This window comes from Mercenaria mercenaria, chromosome 13 (genome assembly GCF_021730395.1).
Source record: "Mercenaria mercenaria strain notata chromosome 13, MADL_Memer_1, whole genome shotgun sequence".
NCBI lineage: Eukaryota > Metazoa > Mollusca > Bivalvia > Venerida > Veneridae > Mercenaria > Mercenaria mercenaria.
The window spans coordinates 36,936,989-36,950,731 of NC_069373.1; the positions used below are offsets into that span (position 1 = coordinate 36,936,989).

Sequence of the window (13,743 nt, forward strand, 5' to 3'; positions counted from 1 at the left end):
TTTTTTTTAAAGGGACTTTAATCCTTTAAAGGCGTATGCTAGAATTCCCTGTATATGAGATGGGCGAAAATTTTCCCAATAACAGAATTTCTTTAAACTTTGGATACTGAAGGCCAATCATCTAAGAAACAAAAAAATGCAATAAAAATCATAGGTCACCGGATTCGAAAAAGAGTTATCTGCCCTTGAAAACGTCATTTTTGGGGGAAATGCCGTTTTCAAGGACAGATAACTCTTTTTCGATACCGGTGACCTATGACTTTTATTTCATTTTTTGTTTGTTTCTTAGATGATTGTCCTTCAATATCCAAAGTTTGAAGAAATTCTGTTATTGGGAAAATTTTCGCACCAAATTGTAGCATACGTCCTTTGTCCACATATCTATTAAACATTAGATCAGCGCATCTTTTTACCCATCATTCAAAAACATATACTAGTCTAACAATTAACACGTTCCTATAAAAGACAAAGATGCTGTAAAAGTCATTTTAGCCCCAAGGGTAAATATTAGTGCTCAAAGTTAAGTGTCGGTAAACAGTTATGTCAAACAGTGTGAAATGCAGTGTATAAGAAACGAGGCAAAAATGACTTTAAAAGCTGCATTTGGACGACCCAGACAAAAGACAATAGGATGGGTGTTTGAATAAAAGACCTATAACTTTTTATCTGTACATTTTGTAGTGACTAAAGTAAGGAATTTCATGTCAAGCTTTCAAAGTATTACTGAAACATAACGATACATTATATCCTGATAAACCCACTGTTTTAGAAGTGGGAAATCCAAATACATTTTTCACTAGCACGCGACATCAAGTCAACGCGAAAGAAAATGAATTACACATAATCGGATAGTTTTTAACAAAATAAAACAGTAGAAAATTTCTTTTTCCAACATATATATTGCCATAAGAGTAAGTGTAACATTGCGCATTGCATGTAATGTTACACTGATAAAAGGTGCATAAGATTTCTTTGATTTATATGTGAAACTGAATTATTTTCACGCATGAACACTAGAGTGCGTCTAGAATTCGATATTTCGATCTTACACTGAAACAAACAAATGTTAATCTCCCGTTTCAAAATTAATTATTTGTGAATGTGGGTTATTGTACATTAACTGCTCTACGCTTGGATATGAAGGATACCAGTACTAAGTAACATTACGAATTGTCCGAAAAATACGAAAAGTCAGATTTAGAAGTGTGCCATAAAACTATAACCAACATTATTACAAAAATCTGACCCCAGTGACCTTGACGACCTTTAGGATACCTAACCCTAAACCAAAAGATTTCTGTCTATTTCTAAGTTTAGTTCTTATATCTTATACGAGGTTTAATTATTGAAGGGCAGTAGTTGAGAAGACATGTGGAAATGGAAAACCTTGTCATAAACTTAAAATATTTGACCTTGTGACCTTGACGTTTAGGATGTCTAACTCTAAGCTAATAGATGTATGCCCCTTACCTAGAACAATACTTATGTGAAGTTTGACGTTAATAGGAGCAATTGTTAAGAAGATAGAGTGACATTGACAAGCTTGTCATAAAATTCGATTCTAACTTGAATGCAACGGTGATAATGATGTCGATGCCACGGCAAGAATGTTAATTCCTCAATTAGTCAAGCTAAATATCTTCCAAGCCGTTTAGACAATATGTAGCGGACCTGAGGTTAAACTATTTGACTTTTGACCTCCAAGAGTTACTTTGACTTTGGGCCTAGTGACCTGCGTTGTGCGCTCTGCACATCGTCATAATGAGGTTAATTATTGATGGCTTTATGAAAATCTTCCCAGCAGAAAAGATGGACGAACGGATGTGCGGACATGTGTGACTCCAATATAGCCCCATACACTTTGTACGTGGGGCTATAATTATATACATGTCAGCTTATGTCTAATTTGTTTAACTTTGCTTGTGTCAGGGCGGCTGTGGTGGTGTCATGCTTTTATGCTTGTGCTAGGTCTGACATGTATTCATCTTCCTTCTGCAGATATTTCTCACTTTTGTATTTGAAATCAATATCTGAAAATGATAATAAATAATTAAGTCACGAAATTCTTCAAGATGTAAGGTAAAATAAAATTAAACTGTATCTTCTTTTCTTTTTTCTTTTTATAATAATCAGTACAAAATATATCCCCCACTTCCTTAGCAGGAGAAACAAGAGCTGTCACAGGAGACAGCGCGCTTGACTATTTCGATGCTGGATAGTGAAACTGGGTACATCTGAGGAAGCTGGAGCTGTCACTAGAGTGTTTAATGACTCCAATAAGAATGAAATATTGGACAATAGCTTGAGTCTGTGTCAATAGTATTAAGTAATAAGAGAAATAAAGAAAATTAAATAAGTATAATTCTAATCAAAGGGGGATAATTCATGAAATATTGGTGCAAGAGTGATTTTTGCACCTTGTGTCATATGATGTAGGTGATGATGTGGAATAACAACTTAAAGTTTGAATCAAATCCATTTATAATAAGTAATAACTGAGATATAGTGAAAATGCATCAAAATGAACCCGGAAGTCTAATTAGAAGAGGGGCATAATTCATGAAATATTGGTACGAGAGATATTGACCTTGTGTCATATGATCATGATGTGGGTGATAAGGTGGAACAATTATTTTAAGTTTGAATCAAATCCATTTCGTAATAACTGAGATAGAGTGAAAGTGCATCAAAACTTAAACCTGAAAATCTAAGTAAAAAGGGGAGATAATTCATTAAATATTGGTACAAGAGTTTTGGTCCTTATGTCATATGATGTGAATGATGATATTGAATAACTATTCTAAGTTTCAATCAAATCCATTCGGTAATAACTGAGATAAGAGTGAGGGTGCACGAAAACTTTGACCTGAAATTCAAAGTAAAGGAGGGGGGTGCATAATTCATGAAATATTGGTACCACAGTTATGGGCCTTATGTCATATGATGTGGGTGATAAGGTGGAACAACTATTTGAGCCGCACCAACATAATGGCATTGCGACCAGCATTGATCCAGAACAGCCTGCAAATTCACGCAGTCTGGTCCGGATCCATGATGTTCGCTGATGGGGAAATAATTCATGAGATATGGGTGTGAAAGTTATGGCTTTTGTGCATTATGATGTGGGTGATAATGAGGAATAACTATTTCAAGTTTGAAACAAATCCATACGTAATTACAGAGATAAAGTGAAAGTGCATTAAAACTTTAACCAGAGTGCGGACGCAGAAGGACAACGACGATGACGCTGGGTGGAGTAGGACAGTTCTCCATACTTCATATAGCTGAGCAAAAAATAAACAAGAGCTGTACGTAAAACAGCCGAGCTCGACTATTAGAAATATTGTCCCAGAAGCAGGAAAATATTACCCGAAAAAGTAAAATATCAAAAGAGTTTTAAGTTCAAAAGGGGACATAATTTGACCAAAATGCATATCAAAGTTATGGGACTGGCTGCTATCAACTAGTTTTATAACCCCGAAGGTACATGTGAAGTTTCAATTCAATATCTTAGTTTTGAAGATAGTAACTTGCATGTAATTCTTTAACCAGAATTTTCTAAGTCCAAAAGGGGGCATAATTTGCCCAAATTACATGTCAGAGTTATGGGACTTGGCCCAGTGAGGTTGGTAATTGATCTAGAAAAAGAAAAAATAAGTTTCAAATCTATATGCCTTTTAGTAATAGCTGTATGTACTTGCACGCAAAACGTTAACCAGGATTTTCTAAGTCCAAAAGGGGACATAATTTGCCCAAAATATATGTCAGAGTTATGGGACTTGACCCAGTGAGGTTGGTAATTGATCTAGATAGGAAAAAATAAGTTTCAAATCTATATGCTTTTTAGTAATAGCTGTATGTACTTGCACGCACAACTTTAACCACAATTTTCTAAGTCCACAAGGGGGATAATTTGCCCAAAATACATGTCAGAGTTATGGGACTTGACCCAGTGAGGTTTGTAATTGATCTAGAAAAAGAAAAAATAAGTTTCAAATCTATATGCCTTTTAGTAATAGCTGTATGTACTTGCACGCAAAACTTTAACCAGGATTTTCTAAGTCCAAAAGGGGGCATAAATTTGCCCAAAATATATCTCAGAGTTATGGGACTTGACCCAGTGAGGTTGGTAATTGATCCAGATAAGAAAAAATAAGTTTCAAATCTATATGCCTTTTAGTAATAGCTGCATGTACTTGCATGCAAAACTTTAACCAGGATTTTCTAAGTCCAAAAGGGGCATAATTTAGCCAAAATGAAGGTCAGAGTTAGGAGACTTGCTTCTATCAACTAGTTTTATAACCCCGAAGACACATGTGAAGTTTCAATTCAATATCTGCATTAGTTTCGGAGATAGTAACTTGCATGTAAAACTTCAACCAGAATTTTCTAAGTCCAAAAGGGGGCATAATTTGCTCAAAATACATGTCAGAGTTAGGGGACTTGACCCAGTGAGGTTGGCAATTGACCTAGAAAAAGAAAAAGTAAGTTTCAAAGCTATATGCCTTTAAATGATAGCTGTATGAACTTAACCAAGCTGACGCCGATGCCAGGGTGAGTAGAATAGCTAGACTATTCTTCGAATAGTCGAGCTAAAAATGTGACTGGAAATATTTGACAAAAGGCAGCATATAAACAACAAGAAACTAGAGATTTGGCCTGGCTGTTACCTTGATCTTTGACCTACATGCCTGTTCCATGCTCTCTGCACATCGTCCCATCTCCAACTACCTATATGCTAAGACTGAATGGTAATTATGTTATGCTTCGGACGTGAAATATGAAGGACAAATTTGACATTTAAGCTCCAATTATATGACGGACAGACAGACAGACAGACGCAAGCGCCATCACATGAAACATCTTTTTTTTTTTTCAAACAGGGCATATGAAAATGTATGAAGTTTCAAATCTATAGTATTCAAGAAAAGGTGAACTAAGCAAAAATAACCAAGAAATATCAATTTCGTAGTTAAAACGGGCCATAATTCTTACAAAATGCAGGAAAAAATTATGACTCTTGGCCAACTCTTTAATCGATTAAAAAGAAACAAGGTTCAAATCCACCAAGACAGAGTGAAAGTGCCCCAAAACTTTAACCTGAAATTCTATGTAAAAGGGGGAATAATTAATAAATACTGGTGTGAAAGTTATGCCTCTTGTGCTGTATGATGTGGGTGATGGTGGGGAATAGCTATTTTAAGTCTGACACAAATCCAGCAAGTAATTACAGAGATATAGTGAAAATGCATCAAAATTAACATTAAATTCTAAGTAAAAGGGGGTATAATCATGTAAAATTGGTGCCAGAATTATTCACCTTGTGGCATATGATGTGGGTGATAAGGTGGAACAATTATTTTAAGTTTGAATCAAAGCCATATAGTAATAACTGAGAAAGGGTGAAAGTTCATCAAAACTTTAGCCTGAAATTCTAAGTAAAAAGGGGAATAATTCATGAAATAGTTGTGCAAGAGTTATGACCCTTTTGTCATATGACGTGAATGATGATGTTGAACAACTATTTTAAGTCTGAATCAAATCCATTCAGTAAGAGATCTCACAATGAGATAAAGTGAAAGTGCATCAAATCTTTTACCGAAATTCTAAGTAAAAGGGGGGATAATTCATTAAATATTGGTACCAGAGTTATGGCCATTGTGTCATATGATGTGGGAGATCTTTCAGTTTGAAACAAATCCATCACGAAATTACAGAGATAAAGAGAAAATACATCAAAACTTTAACCAAGGTGCGGAAGCGGAAGGACGCCGACGCCGGGTCGAGTAGGACAGCTCTCTATATTTCGAATAGTCGAGCTACAAATACCAAAATTGTTCAAAGGTGACCTTGATCTAGCTAGAGGCCTGAGTCTTACATGCAACAAATCAATTTGTTATGGTGACTGTTCGCGTCAAGTTACTTGAATATATTCATCCATGCAAAGTGAAGTTACCGACCAGCACCCCCCCTTCCTCTAAAAATTACCTATTATCTTTGACCCCTAAGTGTGACCTTGATCTTTGAGACAAGGGTATGGATATTGCATATGGCAAATTGTCACATAATGGGGAACATTTGCACCAAGCGATTTTTAAATCCCTTTATGAATGGTAGTTATGGACTGGACAGGAAACTGATGCACTAAACCTGTGATCTCCAAGTGGGACCTTGACCTTTTACCTCTAAATGTGATCTTGACCTTGGAGCTAGGCGTCTGGGTCTTGCGCATGACAATTAACTGATTATGGGGAACATTTGTACCAACTAATTTTTAAATCTCGTGATGAATGGCAAAGTTATGGGCCAAACAAACAAGAGCACCGCCTTGCGGGTGCTGACGCTCATCTGATTTTTTTTGTGTAATAGAAATATTGTCCTACCCATGATTTTCTAAGTCTAAAAAGGGCCATCATTCTTGCAAAAAGCAGGATAGAGTTATGTTTCTTGATGTACAGTGTCCACTTATGATGGTGAAAAACTGTTGCAAGTTTTAAAGCAATAGCTTTGATAGTTTATGAGAAAAGTTGACTTAAACATAATACTCAACCAAGAAAATGATTTTCTAAGTCCAAAAGGGGCAATAATTATTGCAAAAAGCAGGATGGAGTTACGCTGCTTGCTCTACAGGGTCAGCTTATGATGGTGAACAAGTGTTGCAAGTTTCAAAGCAACAGCTTTGATAGTTTAAGAGAAAAAGTTGACCTAAACATAAAACTTAACCAAGAAATCTGATATTTTCTAAGTCCAAAAAGGGCCATAAATCTTGCAAAAAGCAGGACAGAGTTATGTTTCTTGCTGTACAGGGTCAACTTATGATGGTGAACAAGTGTTGCAAGTTTTAAAGCAATAGCTTTGATAGTTTAGGATAAAAGCTGACCTAAACATAAAACTTAACCAAGAAAACTGATTTTCTAAGTCCAAAAGGGGCAATAAATCTTGCAAAAAGCAAGATGGAGTTATGCTTCTTGATGTACAGGGTCTGCTTATGATGGTGAACAAGTATTTCAAGTTTCAAAGCAATAGCTTTGATAGTTTGGGAGAAAAGTTGACCTAAACATAAAACTAAACCAAGAATTCTGATATTTTCTAAGTACAAAAGGGGCCATAAATCTTGCAAAAAGCAAGATGGAGTTATGTTTCTTGCTATACAGGGTCAGCTTATGATGGTGAACAAGTATCCCAAGTTTCAAAGCAATAGCTTTGATAGTTTAGGAGAAAAGCTGACCTAAACATAAAACTTAACCAGGCAACGCCGACGCAGACGCCGACGCCGACGCCGACGCCGACAACCGCTCAAGTGATGACAATAACTCATCATTTTTTTTCAAAAAATCAGATGAGCGAAAAACGAGCTGTCCGTAAGGCAGCGCGCTCAACTTTTCTAAGTGTTTGACTCTGAATTAGAGCTTTGCCAGTTAAAAAAAATTACATGTTAAAAAGGGACATAACTCTGTCAAAATTCAAATCAGAGTTATGGGAATTGTGTCTTCTGGTGTAGACTTTGATAGTAAATAACTATTTTGAGTTTCAAGTCAAAAAAGCTTTAATAGTTACAGTGATATTTGACTTTATCAAAAAATTTAACAAATAATTCTAAGTTAAAAAGGGCATAATTATGCCAAAATTCAAATTAGAGTTATGGGGATTGTTCCTCCTGGTAAAGACTTTGATGGTAAATAAGTATTTTAAGTTTCAAGTCAAAAGCTTTAATAGTAAGAGATATTTGACTTTATCAAAAATTTTAACCAAGAAGTCTTAGTTAAAAAGGGGCATAATTCTGTCAAAATTCAAACCAGAGTTATGGGAATTGTGTCTCCTAGTGTAGACTTTGATAGTAAATAACAATTTTGAGTTTCAAGTCAAACGCTTTAATAGTAACAGAGATATTTGACTTTATCAAAACAAAAAATTCTAAGGTAAAAAGGGGCATAATTCTGTCAAAATTCAAATCAGAGTTATGAGGAATCTTCTCCTCCCGGTGAAGACTTTGATAATAAAGAACTGTTTTAAGTTTCAAGTCAATTGCTTTGATAGTTTCAACAGATATTTGACTATCAAAAATTTTAACAAAAAATTCTAAGTTATAAAGGGGCCATAATTCTGTAAAAATTCAAATCAGAGTTATGGGGATTGTTTCTCCTGATGTAGACTTTGATAGTAAATAATATTTTAAGTTTCAAGTCAATAGCTTTGATAGTAACAGAGATATTTGACGACGCCGGGGTGAGTGCAATAGTACTACTTTTTCTTCGTAATGTCGAGCTAAAAATCAGACATGGAAGCTCAGACAGTACATCTTTCATTGGAATTGGGTGAAAAATATATGAAAGTTTACACACTGTTTCGATGAAGTTGTTATATTTCAAAGTCCGAAAAAAGGAAAATAACTCCAAAAGAATACGACATGAAAATCTCAACAATCTACGCATGTCAAATAAATGTTAATGTTGTATATCAACTTTCATTTCGATTAGATATAAACTGTAAGGGCAGCAGAGTGGAAATGAAATGTGACTGACAGACTGAGGGACGGACAGTTCAAACACTATATGCCTCATGGGTCTTTGACATCGTGGGCATAAAAAAGTCTAACAATTTACGCCATATCATTATTCACCTATAATGCAAGATTATTTTCTATGTTCATCTAAAAATTCTTAATGATAAACAATTTGCTGTAACAATGTGCTTTTTTTTCGGACACCAGCCTGTTGGTGACGTAAATACAAATACGATCTGAATTTCAGTGTGACCTGTTCGCTGATTTTTCAATACTTTTAGTTTAAACAGAAGTCATATACATAGATTCATAGAAAATAGTTATTAAAGTCATGTTTATTTTCATAGTTCTGCGAGCTGGTTCCTAACCAGTATCCGTATCTTATCCGATACCTCGGTCAAAGACCTCTCCCTCCGGGATTCGAATCAGTGACTCCAACCAAGGAGTGTAATGATCTAACATTATAGCCACGTTCGCCAGTCTGAATGAGCACATTGTGTCAGGAATTTATGTGGCAATATAATTTATATTTTATATACTTGCAAAAAAAAATGTTTGCCGCAATAGCTTCTACCATGTTTGTGAAGTTTTATTTTAACATCAGCATACAAAGCAGGTAAAATCTCTTTACCTAAATAAAATCTTGGTCTGTCCGGCCATCAAAGATTTCTTTCATGAGCACGATGTGTAGAAGAGCTCTCTACCATCAGCTATACAGGGTATGTCCATCAAGGCTTGAATTCCTCTAAAACCAGTCTATCTTGCCCATCGAACAGTGCTGAAAATTTATTTATTACATATTCAATTATACACTCCGTTAATTTTCCATATTGATTAGTTATTAGTGCAGTTGCCAGATTCGTTTGTTTGATAGTTTAGGATAAAAGCTGACCTAAACATAAAACTTAACCAAGAAAACTGATTTTCTAAGTCCAAAAGGGGCAATAAATCTTGCAAAAAGCAAGATAGAGTTATGCTTCTTGATGTACAGGGTCTGCTTATGATGGTGAACAAGTATTCCAGGTTTCAAAGCAAATGCTTTGATAGTTTAGGAGAAAAGTTGACCTAAACATAAAACTTAACCAAGAAATCTGATATTGCCATAAATCTTGCAAAAAGCAAGATGGAGTTATGTTTCTTGCTATACAGGGTCAGCTTATGATGGTGAACAAGTATTCCAAGTTTCAAAGCAATAGCTTTGATAGTTTAGGAGAAAAGCTGACCTAAACATAAAACTTAACCAGGCAACGCCGACGCAGACGCCGACGCCGACAACCGCTCAAGTGATGACAATAACTCATCACTTTTTTTTTCAAAAAATCAGATGAGCTAAAAATATATATATTAGTGTTGCTAAAAGAAAGAAAAAATAAACATACACACCCTATGTGCTCCAAAATCTGCTCTATAACTGTGTACGTCTGAACGCCGGTCATCCATTAATACAATTGCTTAGATGTAGAGGTGCGTTCCCATGGGAGCCCTGTTGAGGTTGAGTGTAAAGATATAGATAGGCATGTGTAAAAACAGAAAGAAACATATCATAGTATTCACACAAGAAAGGAAGGAAAAGTCAACATACACAGTATTACACACCCTATATATTCCAAAATCTGCTATATCACTATGTACATCTGACCGGTGGTTATCCAATATACCATTGCCTACATGTAGTTGTAAGTTTCCATGGTAATCTTGGTGTGTGTATAGATACATAAAAAGAAACAAATATATCAAAGTATTGCCACAATATAGAAAAAGTAAACATACACACCCTATATGCTCAAAAAGCTGCTGTATAACTTTGTACATCTGAACGTTGACTATCCGTTATACCATTGCCTAGATTTAGATGTATGTTTCCATGGTAACCCTGTTAAGTTTTAGATACAAAAAGGTACATGCGTTAACGGTTAAAGCAACAGAAACAAACATATCAAAATATTGCCACAAAAAAAGAAAAAGTAAAAACACACATATCCATTATGCTCCAAAGTTTGCTGTATAAATTTGTATATTTTAACGTTGGTCTCCATTTGTACCAATGCCAAGATTGAGAGGTACGTTTCCATGGTAACCCTGTTGAGATTGAGTGTATATAGAAACAGAAAGGCATGTGTAAAACACAGGAACAAATACATCAAAATATTGCCACAAGAAAGAAAAATCAAACATGCACATCCCATCTTTACTCCACACTGTGACATCTGACCGTCGGACATCCATTCGTTTCATTGCCCAGATGTAAAATTATGTTTCCATGGTAACCCTGTTGAACGTTTAAAAAATAGGAAGGCATATGTATGAATAGAAACAAATACTAATTCTAGTGGTACCTTAGAAATTCCATAAAAAGAAAATATGAAAACATGCACACCATTTTGGCTCCAGATCTGACGACACCTTCGTCCATGATTTGTATATATGTTCAAAATCAGTGGTGCCGATCCATGAACAATTACAGCCAAGCTACTGAGTGTCGGTTATCCGCCTAGAAGATGAAGATCTACGTTTCCATGGTAATCAAGTTTAGTATATACAAAAGCTGTCCATAGGACAGCGTGCTCGACAATTCGACAACTAAAGTCGAACAAGAGCTATAATTTGGCAAGACTTTCATAACTGAGTCATTTCATAATAATGTATTACAAATTAAAATTTTACTCTGGCAACAATTAGCAAGCAAAACTTCAACCAAAACTTCAAAGTAAAATATGGAACATAACTGAATTAATTTCAAGCAAGAGTTCTTTAACCTTGCTATGGAAATTAATTTGATGAGAAGGATGTCTTGTGTGCAGTTTCAGTCGTTAATTTACTGAGGTACAGCTTAATACGCGAAACGTATGTGTAGTCAAACAGAGGTCCCAATTTAAATTCAGTTCATCCAAGTTGTCTAACTTGGTTATTTCAGTAGGTTTGAGGACTGGGAAGAGTCCAATACATGTAGTTATTACTTAATGCAGCTTGATAGTCGCATCTAAAACTTCATCGATTTTTTCTAAGTCGAGAAGTCGAAACTTTGAACTAAAATCAAGCAAGAGTAATCTAACTTGGTTACTGCAGTAAGATTTATGACTGAGAAGTATTGTGCGAAGTTTCAGCCCATTACATATAGATGTTACTGAAATACAGCTTTGGTTACTTGCATACAAATTTAACCAAATTTTCTAAATCAAAACACTTTATATCAAATTCAACCAAGTGTTATCCAACTAAATATTTGCAGTAGTTTTGATGACTGGGAAGCATTGTGTGAAGAGTCAATTTAATACATAAAATTGCTTTTGTATAAAATTCAACAAAGAGTTATCTAACTTTGCTATATCAGTAACTTAACTGGAAAGTGTTGTGTAAAGTTTCAATCCAACTCACGCAACGGTTACTGAGATATGATCTTGCACATAAAATTTTAACCAGGATGTGACGCTGACGCCCAGGAGAGTAGAATAGCTTTCATTATTATATACATACTAATGAAATACTGAAAAATATTGATGAAATATAATTCATATTTTCATTTTATTTATTTTTCATTGCAGTGAAACATATTTTTCTATATTTTCACTGGTTTTCCAAGACTATTTTAGTATTCTTGGGCAGTGACTAAGGTAACGTTTTTCGTTTATTTCTAAAATATGACTAAATTTCGGCTGTACGGAAAATACATAACTTGTTGTTGTTGTCGCATGTTCTAAATGTGAACAAACGACGTTTTAAATCATTTGTGCATATAATAAACGGAAAATTCAAGTTTTTTTCATGAATATGATTTTTATTTTCATCTCGAGGTATGAAAAAAAAACAACATATTTCACCGTCTATAAAATCAAAACTATATTCATGCAAAAAACTTGAATATCCTCTATGTATTTGTGGAACTGGATAAGTCTTGCACTATACTGTAATGTGTAACTTATTATTATTGTTAACTAATTTCTATGTCAAAAAGGGTCATAACTAAGCCAAAATCCATGTTCTAGTTATGTAGTCTCCCTTACATATGGAGACTATGATCACGGTAAATAAGTGGTGAAAGTTTCAAAGCCACATGTCAAATATGGACTTGTATGAAAGAAAACTAAGCCAATTTCGAAGCCCAAAAAGGGCCATACTTCAGCCAAAATACTTGACAGAGTTATGTGTTCTCGCCTACAGATAGAGACTATTAACATACACAAGTGATAAAAGTTTCAAACCCATATGTCAAACAGTTTACACAGACTATGAACTGGTACGAAAAAGTTAACCAAATGGGGTCATAATTCAGACAAATTCTTCTTGATGGAGTTATGTACTCTTGCCTAAGACTTGGCATGGTAATGTTACACAAGTGTTGAAAGTTTCAAAGCTATATGTCAAACGGTTTTGTCAAAATGTTGACTGGTAAGAAAAAATTAACCAAGGTGTGACGCCAACGCCGACGCCGACACCGACGTCATGGTGAGAAGGATAGCTCTACTTATTCTTCGAATATTCTAAAAAGGAAAAGAAAGCATATACATTCATTATGCTCTACGATCTAAAAAAGCAAAGGGTAGATTTCCCGGAAGCACAGAACACCCCAAACATAGCCATAGAGACCTGCATTACAAAGTAGGCCCGCAACAAAACGAATATATACATGTATCATTGTATGGTTTAGATCGTTGCCATTAGCATACAACCTAAAATACAAGAAATAAAAAAACAACATGATTTTGTTAAACGTAAATACCTTGCTTCTAATTTAAGCTGTCAAGGCATCAAAAACAGTTTCCACGGGAACATCCCTTGTATGACATAGACGACTCAAAATCAATAGAGGCGATTCATACACAAACATTAGTGAGAAGTAACTGAACGTTGGCATTCCATTTCTGACATTATGTAGATGTAGATGTACACTTCCTTTGTCATCATGTAAAGTGTATAAATTAGAAACAAACATATATAGTTGTGATGCCTTTAGACATATCAGACAAAAAGGAAAAGAAAACATACACGCACTGTGTGCTCCAAATCTGAATCGTCAATGTTCTGTATGTATGGCCTTCCATCTATGTTACCATGGCAACCCGAAAAAACTGCAAAAATAAAACATGTTTTTTGTTAAATGTAAATGCCTCACTTACGATCAATTTTATGATTCTTTCAACAAAGATTTTCGGGCCTAACCGTTTTCATTTCCAGGATTGGCCTAACTTTAACCTAAATAGTTGACACTAAAATAATAAAATAAATCGATTAAGGATTACTTG

At 34.9% G+C, this 13,743-nt stretch overlaps 1 long non-coding RNA gene across 1 annotated transcript; it reads right to left on the reverse strand.

Annotated features, from left to right (window-relative positions):
- Positions 1-1,437: 1,437 nt before the first annotated feature.
- On the reverse strand, positions 1,438-11,201 carry LOC123529979 (uncharacterized). The gene is made up of 4 exons (XR_006682241.2): positions 10,881-11,201; positions 10,278-10,376; positions 9,887-9,986; positions 1,438-2,030 (listed from the first exon to the last, which is right to left on the reverse strand). It is a non-coding gene; the product is annotated as an uncharacterized LOC123529979 (long non-coding RNA).
- Between the last annotated feature and the right edge of the window lie 2,542 nt (positions 11,202-13,743).